Below are 26,011 nucleotides of genomic sequence, written 5' to 3'. Positions count from 1 at the left end.
CAGCTAAGACGCCAGATCCCCAGCATCACAAGCCTGGCAGTGTGCAAGTAGCCCAGACGGGCCACCCCACCCCACAGTGAATCCCGCCCCTAGGAGAGGGGAAGAGAAGGCACACACCAGTCTGACTGTGGACACAGCAGTGGGCTGGGGGCAGACATCAGGTCTGACTGCGGCTCCGCCCACCAACTCCAGTTATACACCACAGCACAGGGGAAGTGCTCTGCAGGTCCTCACCATGCCAGAGACTATCCAAAATGACCAAGCGGAAGAATTCCCCTCAGAAGAATCTCCAGGAAATAACAACAGCTAATGAGCTGATCAAAAAGGATTTAAACAATATAACAGAAAGTGAATTTAGAATAATAGTCATAAAATTAATCACTGGGCTTGAAAACAGTATACAGGACAGCAGATACTCTCTTGCTACAGAGATCAAGGGACTAAGGAACAGTCACGAGGAGCTGAAAAACGCTTTAAACGAAATGCAAAACAAAATGGAAACCACCACGGCTCGGATTGAAGAGGCAGAGGAGAGAATAGGTGAACTAGAAGATAAAGTTATGGAAAAAGAGGAAACTGAGAGAAAGAGAGATAAAAAAAATCCAGGAGTATGAGGGGAAAATTAGAGAACTAAGTGATACACTAAAAAGAAATAATATACGCATAATTGGTATCCCAGAGGAGGAAGAGAGAGGGAAAGGTGCTGAAGGGGTACTTGAAGAAATAATAGCTGAGAACTTCCCTGAACTGGGGAAGGAAAAAGGCATTGAAATCCAAGAGGCACAGAGAACTCCCTTCAGACGTAACTTGGATCGATCTGCACGACATATCATAGTGAAACTGGCAAAATACAAGGATAAAGAGAAAATTCTGAAAGCAGCAAGGGGTAAACGTGCCCTCGCATATAAAGGGAGACCTATAAGACTCGTGACTGATCTCTCTTTTGAAACTTGGCAGGCCAGAAAGAATTGGCATGAGATTTTCAGGGTGCTAGACAGAAAAAATATGCAGCCGAGAATCCTTTATCCAGCAAGTCTGTCACTTAGAATAGAAGGAGAGATAGAGGTCTTCCCAAACAAACAAAAACTGAAGGAATTTGTCACCACTAAACCAGCCCTACAAGAGATCCTAAGGGGGACCCTGTGAGACAAAGTACCAGAGACATCACTACAAGCATAAAACATACAGACATCACAATGACTCTAAACCCATATCTTTCTATAATAACACTGAATGTAAATGGATTAAATGCGCCAACCAAAAGACATAGGGTATCAGAATGGATAAAAAAACAAGACCCATCTATTTGCTGTCTACAAGAGACTCATTTTAGATCTGAGGACACCTTTAGATTGAGAGTGAGGGGATGGAGAACTATTTATCATGCTACTGGAAGCCAAAAGAAAGCTGGAATAGCCATACTTATATCAGACAAACTAGACTTTAAATTAAAGGCTGTAACAAGAGATGAAGAAGGACATTATATAATAGTGACAGGGTGTATCCATCAGGAAGAGCTAACAATTATAAATGTCTATGCGCCAAATACCGGAGCGCCCAAATATATAAAACAATTACTCATAAACATAAGCAACCTTATTGATAAGAATGTGGTAATTGCAGGGGACTTTAACACCCCACTTACAGAAATGGATAGATCATCTAGACACACGGTCAATAAAGAAACAAGGGCCCTGAATGAGACATTGGATCAGATGGACTTGACAGATATATTTAGAACTCTGCATCCCAAAGCAACAGAATATACTTTCTTCTCGAGTGCACATGGAACATTCTCCAAGATAGATCATATACTGGGTCCCAAAACAGCCCTTCATAAGTTTACAAGAATTGAAATCATACCATGCATACTTTCAGACCACAATGCTATGAAGCTTGAAATCAACCACAGAAAAAAGTCTGGAAAACCTCCAAAAGCATGGAGGTTAAAGAACACCCTACTAACGAATGAGTGGGTCAACCAGGCAATTAGAGAAGAATTTAAAAAATATATGGAAACAAACGAAAATGAAAATACAACAATCCAAACGCTTTGGGACGCAGCGAAGGCAGTCCTGAGAGGAAAATACATTGCAATCCAGGCCTATCTCAAGAAACAAGAAAAATCCCAAATACAAAATCTAACAGCACACCTAAAGGAAATAGAAGCAGAACAGCAAAGGCAGCCTAAACCCAGCAGAAGAAGAGAAATAATAAAGATCAGAGCAGAAATAAACAATATAGAATCTAAAACAACCGTAGAGCAGATAAACGAAACCAAGAGTTGGTTTTTTGAAAAAGTAAACAAAATTGACAAACCTCTAGCCAGGCTTCTCAAAAAGAAAAGGGAGATGACCCAAATAGATAAAATCATGAATGAAAATGGAATTATTACAACCAATCCCGCAGAGATACAAACAATTATCAGGGAATACTATGAAAAATTATATGCCAACAAATTGGTCAACCTGGAAGAAATGGACAAATTCCTGAACACCCACACTCTTCCAAAACTCAATCAGGAGGAAATAGAAAGCTTGAACAGACCCATAACCAGCGAAGAAATTGAATCGGTTATCAAAAATCTCCCAACAAATAAGAGTCCAGGACCAGATGGCTTCCCAGGGGAGTTCTACCAGACGTTTAAAGCAGAGATAATACCTATCCTTCTCAAGCTATTCCAAGAAATAGAAAGGGAAGGAAAACTTCCAGACTCATTCTATGAAGCCAGTATTACTTTGATTCCTAAACCAGACAGAGACCCAGTAAAAAAAGAGAACTACAGGCCAATATCCCTGATGAATATGGATGCAAAAATTCTCAATAAGATACTAGCAAATCGAATTCAACGGCATATAAAAAGAATTATTCACCATGATCAAGTGGGATTCATTCCTGGGATGCAGGGCTGGTTCAACATTCGCAAATCAATCAACGTGATACATCACATTAACAAAAAAAAAAGAGAAAAACCATATGATCCTGTCCATCGATGCAGAAAAGGCCTTTGACAAAATCCAGCACCCTTTCTTAATAAAAACCCTTGAGAAAGTCGGGATAGAAGGAGCATACTTAAAGATCATAAAAGCCATTTATGAAAAGCCCACAGCTAACATCATCCTCAACGGGGAAAAACTGAGAGCTTTTTCCCTGAGATCAGGAACACGACAGGGATGCCCACTCTCACCGCTGTTGTTTAACATAGTGCTGGAAGTTCTAGCATCAGCAATCAGACAACAAAAGGAAATCAAAGGCATCAAAATTGGCAAAGATGAAGTCAAGCTTTCGCTTTTTGCAGATGACATGATATTATACATGGAAAATCCGATAGACTCCACCAAAAGTCTGCTAGAACTGATACATGAATTCAGCAAAGTTGCAGGATACAAAATCAATGTACAGAAATCAGTTGCATTCTTATACACTAACAATGAAGCAACAGAAAGACAAATAAAGAAACTGATCCCATTCACAATTGCACCAAGAAGCATAAAATACCTAGGAATAAATCTAACCAAAGATGTAAAGGATCTGTATGCTGAAAACTATAGAAAGCTTATGAAGGTAATTGAAGAAGATTTAAAGAAATGGAAAGACATTCCCTGCTCATGGATTGGAAGAATAAATATTGTCAAAATGTCAATACTACCCAAAGCTATCTACACATTCAATGCAATCCCAATCAAAATTGCACCAGCATTCTTCTCGAAACTAGAACAAGCAATCCTAAAATTCATATGGAACCACAAAAGGCCCCGAATAGCCAAAGCAATTTTGAAGAAGACCAAAGCAGGAGGCACCACAATCCCAGACTTTAGCCTCTACTACAAAGCTGTCATCATCAAGACAGCATGGTATTGGCACAAAAACAGACACAGAGACCAATGGAATAGAATAGAAACCCCAGAACTAGACCCACAAACGTATGGCCAACTCATCTTTGACAAAGCAGGAAAGAATATCCAATGGAAAAAAGACAGTCTCTTTAACAAATGGTGCTGGGAGAACTGGACAGCAACATGCAGAAGGTTGAAACTAGACCACTTTCTGACACCATTCACAAAAATAAACTCAAAATGGATAAAGGACCTGAATGTGAGACAGGAAACCATCCAAACCTTAGAGGAGAAAGCAGGAAAAGACCTCTCTGACCTCAGCCGTAGCAATCTCTTACTCGACACATCCCCAAAGGCAAGGGAATTAAAAGCAAAAGTGAATTACTGGGACCTTATGAAGATAAAAAGCTTCTGCACAGCAAAGGAAACAACCAACAAAACTAAAAGGCAACCAACGGAATGGGAAAAGATATTTGCAAATGACATATCGGACAAAGGGCTAGTATCCAAAATCTATAAAGAGCTCACCAAACTCCGCACCCGAAAAGCAAATAACCCAGTGAAGAAATGGGCAGAAAACATGAATAGACACTTCTCTAAAGAAGACATCCGGATGGCCAACAGGCACATGAAAAGATGTTCAGCGTCGCTCCTTATCAGGGAAATACAAATCAAAACCACACTCAGGTATCACCTCACGCCAGTCAGAGTGGCCAAAATGAACAAATCAGGAAACTATAGATGCTGGAGGGGATGTGGAGAAACGGGAACCCTCTTGCACTGTTGGTGGGAATGCAAATTGGTGCAGCCGCTCTGGAAAGCAGTGTGGAGGTTCCTCAGAAAATTAAAAATAGACCTACCCTATGACCCAGCAATAGTACTGCTAGGAATTTATCCAAGGGATACAGGAGTACTGATGCATAGGGGCACTTGTACCCAATGTTCATAGGAGCACTCTCAACAATAGCCAAATTATGGAAAGAGCCTAAATGTCCATCAACTGATGAATGGATAAAGAAATTGTGGTTTATATACACAATGGAATACTACGTGGCAATGAGAAAAAATGAAATATGGCCTTTTGTAGCAACGTGGATGGAAATGGAGAGTGTGATGCTAAGTGAAATAAGCCATACAGAGAAAGACAGATACCATATGGTTTCACTCTTATGTGGATCCTGAGAAACTTAACAGGAACCCATGGGGGAGGGGAAGGAAAAAAAAAAAAAAAAGAGGTTAGAGTGGGAGAGAGCCAAAGCATAAGAGACTGTTAAAAACTGAGAGCAAACTGAGGGTTGATGGGGGTGGGAGGGAGGAGAGGGTGGGTGATGGGTATTGAGGAGGGCACCTTTTGGGATGAGCACTGGGTGTTGTATGGAAACCAATTTGACAATAAATTTCATATATAAATAAAAAAAATAAAATAAATACTGTAATAAGAGATGAAGTAGGGCATTATATGATAATTAACGGGTCTATCCACCAAGAAGATCTAACAATTATAAACATTTATGCTCCAAATGTGAGAGCACCCAAATATATAAATCAATTAATCACAAACATAAAGAAACTTCTTGATAATAATACCTTAGTAGTAGGTACCTTCAACACCCACTTATGGCAATGGATAGATCATCTAAACAGAAAATCAATAAGGAAGCAATGGCTTTTGAATGACACGCTGGACCAGATGGACTTAGCAGATATATTCAGAACATTTCCTCCTAAAGGAACAGAATACACATTCTTTTGAGTGCACATGAAACATTCTCCAGAATAGACCACATACTGGGACACAAATCCAGCCCTCAACAAGCACAAAAAGATCAAGATCATACCGTGCATATTTTCAGACCACAACACAAGAAATCAACCACAAGAAAAAATTTGGAAAGATGACAAATACTTGGAGACTAAAGAATATCCTGCTAAAGAATGAATGGTCTAACCAAGAAATTAAAGAGGAAATTAAAAAGTGCATGGAAACCATTGAAAATGATAACACGACAGCCCAAAACCTTTGGGACACAGCCAAAGTGGTAATAAGAGGGAAGTATGTAGTAATCCAGGCCTTCCTAAAAAAGTAAGAAAGTTCTCAGATACACAACCTAACCTTACACCTCAAAGAGCTGGAAAAAGAACAGCAAATAAAACCCCAAACCAGCAGAAGACAGGAAATAATAAAGATTAGAGAAGAAATCAATGCTATCGAAACCAAAAAACCAGTAGAACAGATCAATGAAATCACGAGCTGGTTCTTTGAAAGAATTAACAAAATTGATAAACCCCTAGCCAGTTTGATCAAAAAGACTAAGGAAAGCACCCAAATAAATAAAATCAAGGATGAAATAGGAGAGAACACAACCAACAGTGCAGAAATATAAACAATAATAAGAGAATATTATGAGCAATTACACTCCAATAAAATGGGCCATATGGAAGAAATGGACAATTCCTAGAATCATACAAACTACCAAAACTGAAACAGGAAGAAATAGAAAATTTGAACAGACCCATAATCAGTAAAGAAATCAAAATAGTAATAAAAAATTTTCCAAAAAACAAGAGTCCAGGGCCAAATGACTTTCCACAAGAATTCTACCAAACATTAATTTTTTTAATGTTTATTTATTTTTGAGACAGAGAGAGAGACAGAGTGTGACTGGGGGAGAGACAGAGAGGCAAACTCAGAATCTGAAGCAAGCCCAGGCTCCAAGCTGTCAGCACAGAGCCTGACGCGAGGCTGAACTCATAAACTGTAAGATCATGACCTTAGCTGAAGTTGGATGCTCAACCGACTGAGCCATCCAGGTGTTCTATCTACCAAACATTTAAAGAAGAGTTCACACCTATTCTCTTGAAGCTATTCTAAAAAAAATAGAAATGAAAGGAAAACTTCCAAACTCTTTCTATGAAGCCAGCATTACCTTGATTACAAAAGCAGACATAGACCCCACTAAGAAGGAGAACTATAGACCAATTTCCCTGATGAACATGGATACAAAAATCCTTAACAAGAAATTAGCCAACCAGATCCAACAATACATTAAAAGAATTATTCACCACGACCAAGTGGGATTTATACCTAGTGCAGGGCTGGTTCAGTATCTGCAAAACAATCTATGTGATACATCACAACAATAAAAGAAATGACAAGAACCACATGATCCTCTCAATAGATGCAGAGAAAGCATTTGACAAAATACAGCGCCCTTTCTTGATAAAAACCCTCAAGAAAGTGGGGATAGAAGGATCATATCTCAGGATCATAAAAGTCATATGAAAGACCCACTGCTAATATCACCCTCAATGGGGAAAAACTGAATGCTTTCCTTCTAAGGTCATGAACACAACAGGGATGTCCATGCTCACCACTGTTATTCAACATAGTATTGGAATTCTTAGCCTCAGCAGTCAGACAACACAAAGGAATAAAGGCATCCAAATCAGCCAGGAGGAAGTCAAACTTTCACTCCTTGCAGATGACACGATACTCTATATGGAAAATCCAAAAGATTCCATCAAAAAACTGCTAGAATTGATGCATGAATTCAGCAAAATTTCAGGATATAAAATCAATGCACAGAAATCGGTTGCATTCCTATACAACAATGTTGAAGCAACAGAAAGAGAAATCAACGAATCGATCCCATTTACAATTGCACCAAAGACCATTAAATACCTAGGAATAAACCTAACCAAAGAGGTAAAAAATCTATACACTGAAAACTATAGAAAGCTTGCGAAAGAAATTGAAGAAGACACAAAAAAATGGAAAAAAATATCCCATGCTCCTGGATAGGAAGAACAAATATTGTTAATATGTTAAAACTACCCACGGCAATCTGCATATTCAATGCAATCCCTGTCAAAATAATACCAGCATTCTTCACAGAGCTAGAACAAACAATCCTAAAATTTGTATGGAACCACAAAAGACCTGAATAGCCAAAGCAATTTTGAAAAAGAAAACCAAAGCTGGAGGCATCACAATCCTGGACTTCAAGCTGTATTACAAAGCTGTAGTCATCAAAACAGTATGGTACTGCCACAAAAACAGACTCTCAGATCAATGGAACAGAATAGAAAACCAGAAATGGACCCACAAATGTATGGCCTACTAATCTTTGACAAAGCAAGAAAGAATATCCAATGGAATAAAGAGTCTCTTCAGCAAGTGGTGATAGGAAAACTAGACAGAATAATGAAAAAAAAAAAAAAAAAAACATGGACCACTTTCTCACACCATACAAAAAATAAACTCAGAATGGATGAAAGACCTAAATGTAAGACAGGAAGCCATCAAAATCCTTGAGGAGAAAGCAAGCAAAAACTCTTTGATCTTGGCCACAGCAACTTCTTACTCAACACATCTCCAGGGGCAAGGGAAACAAAAGCAAAAATGAACTATTGGGACCTCATCAAAATAAAGGGCTTCTGCACAGTGAAGGAAACAATCAGCAAAACTAAAAGGCAACTGACAGAACAGGAGAAGATATTTGCAAATGACATACCAGATAAAGGGTTAGTATCCAAAATCTATAAAGAACTTATCAAACTCAGCACCCAAAAAACAAATAATCCAGTGAAGAAATGGGCAAAAGATATGAATAGACACTTCTCCATAGAAGACATCCAGATGGCCAACTGACACATGAAAAAATGCTCCACATCACTCATCATCAGGGAAATTCAAATCAAAACCACAATGAGACCCCACCTCACACCTGTCAGAATGGCTAACATTAACAACTCAGGAAACAACGGATGTTGGTGAGGATGTGGAGAAAGAGGATCTCTTTTGCACTGCTGGTGGGAATGCAAACTGGTGCAGCCACTCTGGAAAACCGTATGGAGATTCCTCAAAAAATTAAAAATAGAATTACCCTACAACCCAGCATTTGCACTTTAGTTATTTATCCAAGGGATACAGGTGTGCTGTTTCAAAGGGGCACATGCACCCCAATGTTTATAGAAGTGCTATCCACAATAGCCTAAGTATGAAAAGAGCCCAAATGTCCATTGATGGATGAATGAATAAAGAAGATGTGGTATATGTACACAATGGAGTATTACTTGGCAATGAAAAAAAGAATGAAATCTTGCCATTTGCAACTATGTGGATGGAACTAGAGGGTATTATGCTATGTGAAATTAGTCAGTCAGAGAAAGACAAATATCATATGACTTCACTCATATGAGGACTTTAAGATACCAAACAGATGAACACAAGGGAAGGAAGCAATATATAAAAACAGGGTGGGGGACAAACATAAAAGACTCTTAAATATAGAGAACAAACAGAGGGCTGCTGGAGGGGTTGTGGGAGGGGAATAGTCTAAATGGGTAAGGGGCATTAATGAATCTACCCCTGAAATCATTGTTGTACCGTATGCTAACTAACTTGGATGCAAATCAAACAATAAATAATTTTAAGAAAGAAAGAAAGAAAGAAAGAAAGAAAGAAAGAAAGAAAGAAAGAAAGAAAGAAAGAAAGAAAGGAAGAAAAGAAAATTAGATTATATTCCTCCTCATATTCATCCTTTCTTCTTAGGATGAAATCTAAAATCTTACAAATGGCCTTCATGACTTAGTTTCTACCCATCTTTCCATTTCCTCTGGTGTGCTTATCCTCACTGTCCATATTCCAGTCAAAATGGCTGCACTTTATTTCTTTGAACTACTTCCCTTGTGCCTTGGAGTTTTTATATACATTGTTTTTGCTTTATTTTTATTTTTTAAGTGTTTATTTTATTTATTTTCGAGAGACAGTGAGAGAGAGAACAGGGGAGAGGCAGAGGGAGAGGGAGAGAGAGAATCCCAAGCAGCCTCCACACTCAGTGCAGAGCCTGATGTGGGGCTCAAACCCACGATCAATGAGATCATGATCAGACACTTAACCAACTGTGTGACCCAGGTGCTGCTTCATTGATTTTGTCTTAAAAGCTTTCTGTTCCTCTTCATCCATCCTTCCGTAACACAAAAGGCAAGGGAGTAGAGTGTCAAGTAGATGATAGCAATCCATTTGTCCAAGGCATCTCAGAAGGCTAATGATGCAAAACTGAATAATTCCAATTGGGATTATGGATAAAAATGTCATTAAATTAATGGCTATTATTTCAAAGGTATGGCAGAGGCAGAAGGCACAGTGGAGTGGGTTGAAGGATGAATTGGAGGTCTGAAAGTGGAGACAATTACTATAGACTAATCTTGGGAAGCCTTTGGGAAGTCTTTAGGAAGACTGTCTTTGGGGAAGAAAGAAGGATAGAATATTGTCTATCTAAGTAGGACATCGGGTCCAGAAAAATTTGGTTTATTTGTTTGATTTGAGAGACCTGAGTATAGTCACAATCAGGAAACGCTGAATGTAGCTTCTCTTGGGGGTGCTGCGGACTTGTTTTTGCAGGGCCAGCTCCAGAATACAAAAAACACTAAATCTTGTGTTTGGGAAGGGAAACCTCTTCACCAACTCATATCATTATAATTGTCTCTTCATTTTTTATCTCTATTTTCCATAAGCACTTGGGAATCTGAGCTCCACTATTGCCTAGCACTCCTTTTATTCACAGAGTTGACGAACTTTACATTTCCCTTGGGTTTTCTTCTGTTTCAATGGCCTATCCTATATGATCCTTTCCACTTGTCCTTGGGATGTAACATATATCTAGCATGTTTATGCCAAGAGATAACTTACAATATAAATAAAATCAGTGATTTTCAAACTTCTGAAATCAGTAGAGTCCTTTATTCAAATAAATTGTCAAAACATTAAACTGATAAAATCACAAGATGACCTCTAGAAGAGGGTCTGCAGAAGTAAAGACTTACTCACACATCCCCTATTTTAGGAAGCTGCCAAGATACTTTTCCAAAACATAGGATTCAGTGAAATATGAAAATTTCTGTGCTAGCTCCTACTAATATGATTATTTTATTACATGAATTAATGTACAGTGCTCATAATTAAAAAGCATTATAAAGGTCTCTTGGAGAGAATACAGCGTAACCAATTATAGAAAATTTAAGATAGTGGTAAAAATATTTTAACACTAGTGGGCTTTACAATTTGGCTTTTTTTAAACGTTCCTAAGGTTGCTCTATTTCTTCAGAGAATTTGAAGATCTCCTTTTCTTGTTTTATTTTTAAAGCAGAAGGAGATAATTTGATTTATTTAAAAAATTTTTAACATTTATTTATTTTTGAGAGAAAGAGCGTGAGTGGGGAAGGGGAAGACAGAGGGGGAGACACAGAATCCAAAGCAGACTCCAGGCTCTGAGCTGTCAGCACAGAACCCATCATGGGTCTTGAACCTACCAACCATGAGATCATGACCTGAGCCAAAGTTGGACACTTAATGAACTGAGCCACCCAGGCGCCCCAGAAAATTTGATATAGAGCAAAGATTCTCTGTTCTTTGTTTGGCCACATGCACCAAGTCGGTACTTAATAACTGTTGCTGATGTTTATGAACCCTGTTGAAGTCAAGAAGTGCAAATATCAGGTTAGAGTACTCAGCTGCTTACAGAGCAACTGTGTTAGGGCATGAGTGTTCTAGTTTCTGGTCAGGGCCACAGTTCTTGTTTGTGCAAATTTTGGAATATACAACCAACCATGGAGCACTATTTACAACAATGGACATTATAATGTGACTATGACCAATTTTTGTACATGGTGATTAAGTGTCTTGAGGAGGACATTTTTCTTATTTACCCAAAATCATCTTTTAGATTGGCAGCTTGTTTAGTTATTGATTGGCTGTGTTCAAAGGACTGACTCAGATTCATCTGACACTTAAGAATCTGAAATGTAAACCACATGCTGAGAACAATAATTGCAAATGGATGGAAATACCTCTGTAGGTGGTATTGCATTGTTACCCTGACAGGAAAGTCTATGTGGAAAACAAAACTTTACATAAAGTGATGTAAAACTTGTGTGATGAATGTATGTGTTGGAGATTTCATGTTTTCTTTGTAATCTTTTCCTTTGGGAATTGCTCTTACTCATTCCATGTAGCTCTTTAGGACCTGCTAATAACCAAGTCCTTCTAGCAAGCCTTGTGGATAGGCATGTAGAGTGAGACTACTGTAATACCCCATTCCCTCAGCTGTAGTATTTGACTGAAAAATGAGCCTAGAATGGCCCAAGACTAGAATATAAAGTGCCTGAGAGAAAAGAGCTTTCCTTTTCCTCTTGCCTCATGTTGAATATGGCTGTCAGTCCTCTGCCTCAGAGTAGTAATGAAGGAGATGCATGAAGAAAAGTAGAGCTGGGAGATTGGATGTTGGGGAGACAAAAGCAGGGAACAAGTAAGGAAGAACAGATGATAGTATTTGAATTCCTGAAGAGCCTGAGACCAGTTCCACCCATAAATATTCTAATCAAGTTCTCTTTCCTACTTAAGTATCCTTGAGTTGATTTTTTTTTCACTAGCAATTGAAACATTTCTGACTATTGCATTTTGGAACCAGAACAAGAAGTCTTATCTGGGGCCATTAGCCTGCTGTTCTAATGACATGGGCTGCACCTGCCGCATGATGGGAGCCATCCTTTGGAGGTGAACTTACACATCCATCTTCTTTGACTCTACATTTTAAGATTTTGGTCGGACACTTCCCTCTGGCAACATATTTTCCTTCAAATAGAGGATAGTACAAATTATTATATTATAGTTTATTTAGTCATGACCCCTGTTATTTTGAAGAATTTTATTTCTCTGAGTCTCTTTAGACACACATTTCTGAAACATTTATTAGGTTCATCTGTAGGTGCCAGTTTTCCTTTCTTTTACTTTGCTATGGATTATAAGACATATCATTTGCTTAGTAACAAACTACTTCAGAAAAACAATAGCATCAATAATATTATGCATTATAGTTTAACTAATGTTAAAAAAGTCTTAGAATTCTAAAAATACAATAGTAAATTTCATCCTTAAAGTGTTCATTCTTGTAAATTTCATTCCCAGTAGATTGCTTTATGTCACTGTTTTAGGAACATCTGACAGAATCCTCTACGATATTTACTATTTCTACTCAAAATAATTTTTCCTAGAGCTGAATTTTGTTATTAAGTTTCTCTAGTCTTTGTAAGATAAAATTAGGTGTCTCAGGATAAAGAAGCCTGACTATATAATGGTGCTTTTAAAGAAATTATTGTAATAAAGAATAAACTTCCTCTAAATTATGCTATGATCTCTTCCTTGGAGTCTTAGAATGCCACTGGCAGAGTCACAGAGTAATGGATGTTTAGTTTTGGCCCTACTTTTCAACTCTTCACCATGAGCTGAAGCTCTACTGAAGGTTTCAGGAAAGCGCTTGTTACCATAGCTAAACTATAGAAAACAGTACCACTACAGGAGAGAAGGAGGGAGAAAGATTTCTTATTTCCTTTTTACCCACTAATAGCTTGCTACCCTATTTCCACTCACTTTTATTAAATGAGATGATAATGAAATAATATATATGAAAGGGCTGTGTGTAGTGTCACATGACCATTTAAAAGGCATTATTCCTTATTTTGCTATCATCAGTTCTTCTTCCCTCCAGTAGCTTTTTATGATTGTGATTCTCTGGTATATGGTGTGGTAGAGAGAGAGTCAGATTTAGAAGAGAGACACCTGAGTTTCAGTCTTGGGTCTTCTATATGTTTCACGACTTTTCTCCAAGCCTCAGTTTGTTTTTGTAAGTTAGGGAAGATTATGACTGTGACTGTGTCCCACCATCCAAACAAAATGAGAAAGGCATATCTACAAATGCATGACCTTTGAGAGAAAGACTTAGAACAATGTACAAATGGGCCCAGAAGTGTGATTTTTGACTAATATTCCTAGAACAACATTCATGCAAACACATACAAACTCACAACACATGCACATACACATACGCATAGACTATCTTTCCAACACATTTTAACCCCTGCTTATTCAGAAGGACCACAAGGGCTAATTTCAGATTTGATACACCTCAAGAAGCACTTTTAAGGTCTTTTATAGGCAGCCAGGAAACTTGATTAGACTTATCTAGCTGCCACATATCATATTGATCCATTGATACCCTGGGAAGTTAATACCTGGATATGTTGGTGTTGAGATTCTTTTAATAAATACCTACCTGTTCAGTTCAGTAAGAATGACTCAGTGTAGTTGATGAACAGAGGAGTCAGGAAGTGAGACATTTGACTCTTGCTTTAAATTTTTTTTAAATTTTTTAATGTTTTTTATTTATTTTTGGAAGAGAGCGCAAACGGGGGAAGGACAGAGAGAGGGGGGCAGAGGATCTGAAGTGGGCTCTGCACTGACACAGAAAGCCCCATGAGGGACGCAAAGTCATGAACTGGAAGATCATGACTGAGCAGAAGTCAGATGCTCAACCAACTGAGCCACCCAGGCATCGTGACTCTTGTTTTTTCGAAGTGAAAAAAGCTGCATGGCCGGCTGACGTTTGACAGGCCCACTCTCCCCCTGCAGCTTGTTGTAGATCCACCTAATGAGCAGAAATGAAATCAATGGCATCTCCGCTTCATTCTCCCCCTTCCCTGAAACTTCAGCCTGTGTTCACTGGTAGTGGACTATACTTGTTAATTTCTACAGCTGAAACAATTACATACATACAATTTGTTCTGCAATATGCTTACACTTTTCTCTTTTATATGTATTTTATTAATAGCTGTTATTAAAGTTACAATTTTATTTTAATATATAATGCATCATATTATCTCACAGGATTATTGAAAAGATGGAAATAAGTATGGTCTGAGGAAGTGCTATTGATCTAAGTAATTATTGTGGAATTGGCAGCAATTGGAAATGAAAGGAAATTGAGATGCAGTTCATACATGAGAAATGGGGTCTAGCCAAATTGAGATTCAAGAAGGTCAGGTGTGGTGTGACTATGTTAATGAGCACGTGAATCTTCAGAGACAGGCCTTGTTTTGACTTCATTTTCTGCCATTTATTATCTGCGTGACCTTGGGCAATTAACTTCCCTTGTTCATAGTCTCCTCAGCTGTAAAATGAGGATATCAGAGTTGTGAGAACGTTGTTGTGAAAGAGAAGACAAAAATCTGAGACCTGTGGAGGTGAACAACAACTTTTGCCTCTTGTTGCCAAGTCAGGGTGAGAATAACAAATAACTACCTAGTCCCTCTTACCTTCTAAGGAGATATCTCCTTGAAGTTGTTGTTGTAAAAATCAAATGAGATAATATGTTGTAAGTTAAAGTGCTCGTAACAAATAAGACACTCAATAGACACTGGTGTGGTAACTAGCCTCTGACATGGCACCCAGGAACCTCCTCTCCTGCTACTCATGCTCTCGTGCCGGTCCATCCTATATGGTACCTGAGTTGGTCTGTGCGACAACAAAATACAGTAGAAGTGGGATTGGGTGACAGAAAGATACAATTTTCATTCATCTGAGGTTTTCCATCTGTCTATGCAGCCTGTCTTGGCCATGGGGGAAGTCGTGTTGCATGTAGTTGTACCGCGAGTCCTGTGTGGTATGGAACTGAAGTCTCCTGCCCATAGTTTCTTGAGTATAGATACAAATCCTCCAGATTCCGTCAAGCCTCTTAATTGCAGCCCCAGCTGGTGCTCTGATTGCAGGCTTGTGAGATACCATGAGCCAGAGCTCATGCAAACTGTGGGATTAGAAGTACTCCTTTAAGACACTAAGTTTGAGTTACTGTGTTATGCAGCAATTAATAACTAATACATGTAGCTATTACTGGAGATCTGGGAGTGAGGGTTAAAATGGAAACGGAGATAGAGCCCATGGTAGAGGTGAGACTGTTCAAATTTTAAGTGGATTTGGGGGTGGCAAGGAAATGTAAGCACTTGTATCCTAAGCCAGTTTCTTTTTTGTCATCTATTGGGGGATTCTAAGCCAGGGCTTCTTCCCAACTAGTGTGCTGTGAATTGGGTATTGATCTTATTTTGAGATGTTGGATTCTTTCAGTTGTTTAGGTAGTTTGATGAGATCTTGGACCTGGTCACCTGGGGTCTTGGAAGTCTCCTTTCTTTATGTCTGTGAGATGTACAGTATTCTTATTTTTCTATATGTGCCATCATGTGAAGACAGCCAGGGAGCACTGTCATTTGTAGGGTCAGCATCTTTGCTTTGGGTACAGAGAGATGAAACCAAACTTCATATAAAATGTGAATTCAGAAGGTTGGACTAAGTCAAAATTATTTTATCTATGGTCCTATGGGCTATACTTTTTTAGAAGATTTCCAGGTAAAGACCATCAGACTATATGCTCTCTAGGGCCCTTCCCAGCTCTTAAATTTCCAGAATTTTAGATCTAATGGAATTGAACTGCAGGAAGTCACTATAATTCAAGGTCAGGCAGATTCATGGTCATTCATCACCCCACAAAATTCCAGAGGGGGCCTTTAAGGATCAGTTTTGGGCTTATTATGTTTTCCCATAACGTGGGGTTAAGAGCGTAAGCTCTGGATGCACACTGAATGGATTCAAACCTTGACTGAGTGACCTTGGGTAAGCGACTTAGTCTCTCTGTGCCTCACTTTCCTCAATTATACTAGCAATTTTATCCATTGCACAGGATTGCTGCAATGATTACTGAGCTATCCCATGTCAAGTGCTTAGAACCATGACTGCCTGGCACAAAATTCATGATTAATAATGTTTGTTATGAGTATTATTATTATTGTTCCCAACCCGTGGATGCAAACTTTCTCCTAGTAGCTCTACTGCTTGAAACGAGGCCTGGATTAGGTCTTCCTGCATCCACAGAAGGACTGAGTTATTGTGTCCCAAAGCCACAGTTCTTCTGTCCCTTTCCCTTTTCTTGCCTGAGAAGATCTCTCCTTAGAAGATGTCTTTTGTAGTTATTTGTTCATCTTACCCTGACTTGGCAAGAATATACAGAGGCTGTTGTTCACCTCAGATTTTTTTTCTTTGTAAAATAAAAGGGTTACAATACATGACTTCTAAGGTTTATTACAGTTATAATAATCTATGAGTTTACAAATAATAGAAGTAATGCACAAGTAAGTGACATTAGTGGTGAAATGGAGTGAAGGGACATCAGTCCAATTGCATTTTCAAGCTTTAAAGGGTTGCTCTGGAAAATTTAGATAAATACTTGGCTTCCAAGGATATCTAGGTCTATATTACATGAAATAAGTCTAGTTCCTGGAAAAAAGAGAAATAGTAATTATATTATTAAAATTTTATTCATTTTTGATACTAAATTTCATGTTCTGTATCACAAACATGTATCTATATCTGTCTATATCTACACCTTCATATACATACATATCTATATGTAGCTACTATGTAAAGGAAAGATTAAGGCATTATTAACAAGTTTAATTTGCTTTGAAACATTAATAGTAAAATTAATATTTTCATCTAGTAGTCTTAATTTTCATGCATTTTTTTCAAAAAATATAGCACTGTTCTGTAAATTAAACACTCAAATTGCTCAAAATGTGGCAGTAACAATAAATAAAGTTTTAGGAAGGCAGTTGAGGGATTCTAAGTAAAAAAGAATTCTTTAGATTAAGTAGATACCTTTAGCTTCTCTCCTGTCCATATTAGCATGGTTAAAAAAAAAAAAAAAAAATGCCATAAAACTGCCAGCAGAGGTCCTCAGCCACATAGTTTATCAATTCTACTTACTGAAAAATCTCTCTCCCTATGGTGTAACAGTGATTTCAAGGACTCCTTTGCTTACTGCGGATAACTAATCACAATGAATGGCCTACAGGCTTAAACTACAAATTTAAAAAGATATATTTAAGTTAAAAATACAATTAATATGTACAACAGTGTATAATGTGCTGGAAAACATTATAGAGATACAAAAGAACTAGGAAATAAAAATACAAGTTAACCTGTTTTTAAATTGGTGGTTTTAGAGAAATTCAGCAGATAAAAGTTAAGATGGTGATCTGCTTTGTTTTTTTTTCCTCATTTTAATCCATTGTTCTATTTCTGGGAGGAAAATAAAAGGATTCATATAGGAACTGTTTTAGGTAAAAATTGTGAATAGTACATGTTTTTTTCATTAAAGATGAATTTTAGATTTTAAAAAAAATATTTAATATTTATTCATTTTTGAGAGAGAGAAAAAAAAGCTAGAGCTGGGGAGGGGCAGAGGGAGGGGCAGAGCCTCACAAGTGGGCTCTGGCTGGCATGGGCTTGAACTCAGGAACCGTGAGATCATGACCTGAGCTGAAGTTGGATGGTCAACCCACTGAGCCGCCCAGGCGCCCCTAAAGATGAGTTTTAAAAAGGAAATAAAATAATCAGAAATAGAAATACATAGTGGGAGATTATTGTTTTTTGAAATAATTAGATGCTTTTTGAATTGCCAGTCTTCCTTATCCCTTTCTTTTTTGTCTTCACAAAAGACAAAAGAATTATTACTATAAATTCTCTTAAAAAGAAATGGTAGATAGAGTGGCCACCAGAGAAACAGACATCTTTGTTGATAGAGCTTACTGTTTCTTGGTGTTGTGTTGGCATTAGTTAACAATGTATGCAGAATATCCAAAACCCACATTTGGCCAGAAGACAAAATCGAATTTTGATATAATGGGCAAAGCCTCTTTCTCTTTGGACTTCAGCTTCCTCGTCTGTGTGATGTCTGAAGGTGTGGGTTGTGTTTGTGCAGAGCATGTGTCAAAGAGGGTAGGTAAAGAGGTCTAACTCCATGGCCTGATGTAGACACAAATGCTAAGCATGTGGAGTAGGTGTTATCTCATGGCTAAGAAGCAATATAATGGGGGTTAGATAAAGAGGAAGGAAAGATTCGAAGAGGGGAAATTATGGTAAATAATCTCAAAGTAAAAAAAAAAAGGAGAAAGATACTTCTAAAGAACTGTCTTCTCACCTTAAAAAAAATCTTTTTGAGGCTATTTTTCTGATATTCCTCTGCTTCCTTTTTTTTTTTTTTTTTTTTTTTTTTTTTTTTTTTTTTTTTTTTTTTGTGGTCCCTGGCTGCCTTGGGAATTGCAAAGTCTTTAGAAGTCAAACAGAAACTAGCTAATAATGGGAATATGGGAGACATTCTTGGCTTTTCTAAAGTGTTGATCTAGGAGACTCCAAGTATCTATGAAAAATAAACAATCTTTTTTTTTTTTTTTCAACGTTTATTTATTTTTGGGACAGAGAGAGACAGAGCATGAACGGGGGAGGGGCAGAGAGAGAGGGAGACACAGAATCGAAAACAGGCTCCAGGCTCTGAGCCATCAGCCCAGAGCCCGACGCGGGGCTCGAACTCACGGACCGTGAGATCGTGACCTGGCTGAAGTCGGACGCTTAACTGACTGCGCCACCCAGGCGCCCCTAAACAATCTTTTAAGATGTTTTAAAAAAGCTTCTGCAGATGAGGCAGGTGGCACTTAATTAAATTCTTAGTAGCTTTTAGAGCACATAAACATCTTTGGAGAAGGACTTGTTTCTTCTACTTCCTTCTATACCTCAACCAGCATAACCAAGTAAGAAAGAGTAAGCAAAGAGAATACTGTTGTCATTTTTAATTTGTTTGTTGACTGTGACTGTTCATTTTCTTTCTAAAAAGCCAGGATCTCCGATATTCTCAGTGCTACCCAGAATGATTTGAGTAACTAATTTTCATATACACAGCGGTATAATAGGCATGGGTAAGCAGGGTCAGTTATCAAAGGCTTTGGTTTTACATAAAGATGTTCATGATACATAAAATGTTTTATTAATTCAAATGCTGTATATACATAGTACAGCATTTTCTCGGTGCATTAAAAATGATGTTTAAGTGTATATTTAATTTTTATGTCTTTTTTTCATAAACCTCTTATGTGCTAGTGTTTATCTGAGGCATTCCATTTTACACAATGTTCTTATGAACAATATTTAGACTCCTGAATAGCAATAACTATCTCTAAAATATTCAATGGCCAAGTGAAAAATATAATAAAGTGAAATTATTATATGACATATTGCAAAGAGTTATACACAAACTCAAAAACATGTCTGTTTTATATACAAATTAGATCTTAGATTATGTCCAACCATATTATTGAATCCTTAAAATAATATTCATGAGACCCAGAAGCTTATGTATTATTTTATAATTATGTTCATATTTACTCTTATATTCTCTTCAGATGGAAAGTGAATCTATAAATCTCATGACTTATTTTGGTAGATTTTACTTTAATTCTGTGGCTGTTATCCTATGTTTTGGTGTTTTCCTGTGACTTAGAAAAGCTGAGGGAATTGGATTTTATTGTTCTCAATTTTCTTAAAATATCTTTTTTTTTTTTTTTTTTTTTTTTTTCAACGTTTATTTATTTTTTTTGGGACAGAGAGAGACAGAGCATGAACGGGGGAGGGGCAGAGAGAGAGGGAGACACAGAATCGGAAACAGGCTCCAGGGTCTGAGCCATCAGCCCAGAGCCTGACGCGGGGCTCGAACTCACGGACCGCGAGATCGTGACCTGGCTGAAGTCGGACGCTTAACCGACTGCGCCACCCAGGCGCCCCTTAAAATATCTTAAAATGTCTTAAAATATGGGTTAAATATTATCTTTTTCTTACCAACTAAACTCAAATAAAATGAATCAGACTGCTCATTTATAAATCAAAGCTGAGGCATTTATTGCTCAAGAGTCATGATGCTCTTTTCTCTGTATTTCTTAATCAGTGGTGCTTGTAATCTAGCATGGTATCTACTATTCTTCTTTAGGGCAAAAGAAAAGCTAGGGGACCTGGCTAGTGTCCCTCAGGGACTGGCATTGGAAAAGCACTATACATTGGCCAGGGTGTGACAAAAGCTACTTAGAGTTCCTTCCTTACACAAATGAATGTTCTAAGACACATTCGGAATAAAGTGGAAATCATGAAATTACTTGTGAGGGGTGAGTTTTAGAAGCCTTATTTTCTTTTAGTGCTTGAAAATTTAGTCAGTAATACCCAGAGTACGACCATTTCTTTTCACATATTTCAAAGCCATTTTATACTCATTTACTCCTGTTTAGTTCCTAGCTGATGAGTTACTTGCAACCCTTAATCTTTCTCACCTCATTAGTTTTCAATTTTGCACATCAAATATCTTCAAAGATGACTGCTGCCTTGCTATAGAGAAATGCTGATGTGCTCAGGCTAAGTTACAGAGAAGAGTTGAAGGGGGAAGGAGACACCAGGAAAACAGGCAACTTCTTCAGCAAGGCCGTTTAACTGTAGAGGTGGCTTGGTTTCTAAACCCCCACGTTGGAGTTAGACATTGGCATTCTGGAGAGTGATAGTGGTAGTTTTGGGACAATTTGATCTGCGGGACATATTAAAAATAGAAATAATTTTTAAAATGAAGTTTAAGTTTAAAATTTTCACATTAATATTGATTACTGATTTCCATCATATTAGATGGGCAAGAAGCGTTATTCTGAAATTAAGTCAAACCCAAACAAACAAAAAACACAGAAAACTTACAACATTTGATTGTGTTAAGAACTTTTACACTAAGATAGAGGCAAATATCCTGGGCCAGTATATAGTCCAGAGTATTATTGATATTATTATAAATCATTTTTATGTCATTGTCAGTAACTCAACACAGGGATGTGTGCAAATAAAGAGACTGTCTTGTTATTTTGTTAAAGGGACAATTTGAAGATCTTCTCCTGCTCCTAAAATTATTTTTGCCTTTTGGATATTTATTACTTCTATTTTATGGAAAAAAAAAAAGGGAATTATAATCTCTTTCCATTGCTATACTAACTTTTCCAGGATGTAAAAAAAAAAAAATGTTAAATCAAGGAAGGATTAAATTTAACATTTATTAAGTGCACATTTAATTAGATATGATGGCATAGGGGCTAAGTTGACTGGTATGTATCCCATTCCTTTTTTTTTTTTACAGATCTTGTTCTTGGTACTATCTGTCCAATAGAGGCAGTTAAGACTGAATGTATTTTTCAACATTTTTATTTGTTTTTTGTGGTAGTGGTGGGGAATCTGGGAGGAAGTTGGTCTGCCTTATGATCTGTTTTGGGCTGTGATAGAAGCTAGACAGAGAGGAAACAAAAACTTCAGAAAAAGAAGGTCAGTCTATATGCTTGCCTCTGTCCACAGTTTTGCCCTTCTACATTTATCAAATATATGAAGAATTAATTGGGACAGAATATTGAAATAGATCTAGTTTCTAAATTGTTCTATAGTACTGAAGTTTAAAAAATAAATAGAGGGGCGCCTGGGTGGCTCAGTCGGTTGGGCGTCCGACTCGGCTCAGGTCATGATCTCGCGGTCCGTGAGTTCGAGCCCCGCGTCGGGCTCTGTGCTGACAGCTCAGAGCCTGGAGCCTGTTTCAGATTCTGTGTCTCCCTCTCTTTCTGACCTTCCCCCATTCATGCTCTGTCTCTGTCTCAAAAATGAGTAAACATTCAAAAAATTAAAAAATAAATAAAAAAAATAAGTAGAGTTGACAAGGGGCTGGTGGAAAGGATATATTTGTTTATAAACACTTTCTTTAAGCTTCCCTATTCTTTTCATTTTAGAAAATAGCATGATAGGGGTGCCTGGGTGGCTCACTCAGTTGGTTAAGCATCTGACTTCAGCTTAGGTCATGATTTCATGGTTTCTGAGTTTGAGCCCCAAGTTCTGCATTGAACTCTGTGCTGTCAGTGCAGAGCCTGCTTCAGATCCTCTGTCCCTCTTTCTGCCCCTCCCCTGCTCATGCCCTTTCTCTCTCTCTCACTTTCTAAAATAAATAAACATTATAAAAAAGAAAATAGCATGATATTTTCCCCCACACAAGAAAATGATATTTTCTTGTCATTTAAATGTTGTCAATATAGAAAAATATTTTACTTAGAATTTTATTCATTATGAATTTATATTAATTTGAAGAGGGATTTCACTGAAATTTACTTTTATGTTTTTAATGAAAAAAAGTTTGCTAAGAATGTTAATGGTAAGTGACATTTGAATGGTACATCTTCCTAATTAGGTAAACGAATTATTTTCAGTCAAAATAGAAATGCTCTAAACATAATATGGTACAGTTGCTATTTATGAAATAACTATCTAGATTACATTTCAGGTAAGCAGTAATTTAATTAAAAATTTTCTTTAATGTTTGTTTATTTTTGAGGAAGAGAGAGCATGAGTAGGGGAGGGGCAGGGAGAGAGAGAGGGAGCACAGAATCTGAAGCAGGCTCAGGCTCTGAGCTATCAGCACAGAGCCCAACGAGGGACTAGAATCCACAAACTGTGTGAGCCGAAGTCGGACGCTTAACCGACTGAGCCACCCAGATGTCCCAACAGTAATTTAATTAAAGTCATTCTTATCTATTCATTGAAGTAAGACTTTAATGTTGGGTAGCTCAATTAATATATACAACTGGAATAATAAACCTGTGCACTTAATATTATTTTATATTTATAATTAGATATATAAAAACACTTTCATTGGTAAGATAGTTATTTCTTTTTACAATTAATAAAAACTTGATTAAGTTTTATAGTATCAGTTTTTCAAAAGACACTAAAGGACAAGAAAGATTTTGAAACAGTTAAGAGGTCAATTGAATTTTTCATTAAACTCCTTATAGTTAAAAAGATTACATTGCAAGTTACTTTTACACACTGAAGTAGAATCTTGGCAAAATATATTTTTTAAATCTCTGGAGATTGTAATATTGATTATGTAAGCATTCTAAAGTAATTGCTGGAAGTGTGGTTACTTTGATTATTTTTAATAGAAAACACTGTAGAGTATTAAAATAATATCAACAGTGCAGTAGTAGAAAAACAGTATATTATTACAAAACAGGATTAATCTTGTGGTTGAATCACTAAGCATGTCTGAGTCTCAATTTCCTAATCTGTAATATGAAGAATTTGGGCTGAATGATACGTAGGGTTACCTAAAATTCCAAAATAGTATATATCTATAGTATTACTATCACATAGCCTCAAAGAACCTCAGTATCATGTAATTTTGTATATATTTAAAACAGCAAGACTTTTGGGATATGAGTTTATTTATGAAGTTAGTTTATTAGATCAAACATTTCATTTTGAGAAAACTACTGAACTATCATTATTGTTACCACTGAAGGAAAAGCTACTATTGTCTTTCCTGGTGGAGTAAATGATATGCCATCTGAAGTTTGATTCTATTGTTGCCACTCATGTTTGGGGACACCTGAAGAAACCAAAGTGGCTTCTTACTATTGGTTACAGTTGGTATTGCTGTTATCAAAGGATGCAATCAGTTATTTGGAGTGAGATGTTCAATACTTTCCTTCCTGCATGCAACATTTTAAAAACCTTGCTTGGAAGAGAAGTTTATATTTCACACAGGAGCTAGTGATCCTTTTGAATTGGAATTATGCTTGTGTTGTCATGACAACATAGGATTCCACGCTCCTGCTTTCTACAATGTATATTTCTCCGAGTTTGGGTGTTTTTAAGTGTTTTATTCATTGGTGACAGTGTGTGGTTATTGGCATCAAGAAAATAGTTCAGCCAGATGACATCAGTGGTGTGTGTCAACTTTGAATTTCTAGAATACATTGAGCATTTCAAAGAATGCTCTTTGAAGCATTCAAAATCCCTTTGAAGAAGGAGGTGAGATACTGTTGCTTTATATATTAATTAGTATATTTGATGCTAGTGGCTGTATCAAGCAACCACCGTTTGTCAGTGGTTTAGCACAACAAAGGATTTTTTTTCTTGCTCATGGCAGATGTGAACAGGGCAAATGTCTAACAGAGAGTGACTTATCTTTGTTGACCCTAAGAGATTACTGTAAGTCCTCCACAGTATCTCTTTCACCTGCCTAGCTAAGAAGGAAAGAGAGAAAGCATGCAGAATTGTACAGGTTGTTTTACAGCTAGTTTGGGAAGTGGCTTACATAAATTATGGACACATTCCACTGACCAGAACCCAATCATGTAACCCTAACTAACTGCAAGAAAGGCAGGGGTATGGTATGTAGTCTTACCACGGCCCAGAAAGAGAAATGGGACCAACAAGCAGCCTGTCTTTGCCATTGTGGCTTTTTGTTTACAAATATTTAATTTAATTAGAATTTAATTAGAATATCTTTGGAGAAATTTAGATCTCTACTTCTATTTACTGTTCACTTTGAATCATGAACAGGTGCTAGCTGATATATTAATTAAAATTTATTCTTGTTGCTTTTTCATGAAAGATTTATTCACTTTTCCTCTGCTTTACAATTTGGGTATTCTAAATTTAACCATTAAGGTCTTATTTTTCATATTTCTTGCTACCTTATAATCTCACTTTAATTATCAAGCTCTTTGCTTCTGTTGAAGAGAAATCCATAACTTACAAGGAAATAATCATAACAAGACTTTTGTAATTCCTTAGAGGCCAGATGAACTTCATTTGAAGTAATTTAAAGTAAATTATTTTGTTCTGAAATATCACTTTTAGTTTACTTATCTGATCATTCAGAAAAATGTTCTTAATGATGTCTTTTCTGTTCCTTATATCTGCAGTGAGTGTATAGCCATGTGTGACTACTTACAAGTGTCCACAAATTCTTTGAGGCTGAAGAGCTATGGTTCTTAGCATAGATGCTCTTGGAATGAGGCCGTGGTAGTGTAAAACTCAAGTCACATGTACAGGCCATATTTAGGAGTTCTGAAGAACAGCTTCAGTTGATCTCCCAGCCTACAGCCAGTATCAGTTTTCGGCCATGTGAGGCAGCCATCTTAGATGTTGGTCCAGTAGATCCTTTAGATGACTTTAGCCCCAGCTGCTTTCTGGATGTAATCGATGGGATACTTAAAGTGAAAACTGTTTGACTCTTCCAGCCATGTCAGAAATATGAGAGATAATAATACGTTGTTGTTTTATGTGATAATAAAAACTTGGAACATCATATTTTTATTAAGATTTTACTCCTAAAAAGTTTCTAATACTATCACAAGTTTTTGCCAATCTTTGAATATGGTTGAACAACCTTTGGATTTTGAGAAATGAACATGAATCACATTTCTTTCTATTATCTATCTATCTATCTATCTATCTATCTATCTATCTAATCTATCTATCTATCTATCTATCATCTCTTTATGTTAATTGCAGTGTAGCTTCCAGATGGGATAAGTGGTTAGATTACTATTTGAGGCTGAGTGTCATTGCCAAGAACTGAGTTCAATAAAATGTATTTCTCAAGGTTGGCAGC

This window comes from Puma concolor, chromosome A1, assembly GCF_028749965.1.
Source record: "Puma concolor isolate L17-30 chromosome A1, mPumCon1.1.hap2, whole genome shotgun sequence".
In the NCBI taxonomy this organism is placed as follows: domain Eukaryota; kingdom Metazoa; phylum Chordata; class Mammalia; order Carnivora; family Felidae; genus Puma; species Puma concolor.
The sequence above is the reverse complement of the archived record's forward strand: the minus strand, read 5'-3'. Positions refer to the sequence as shown.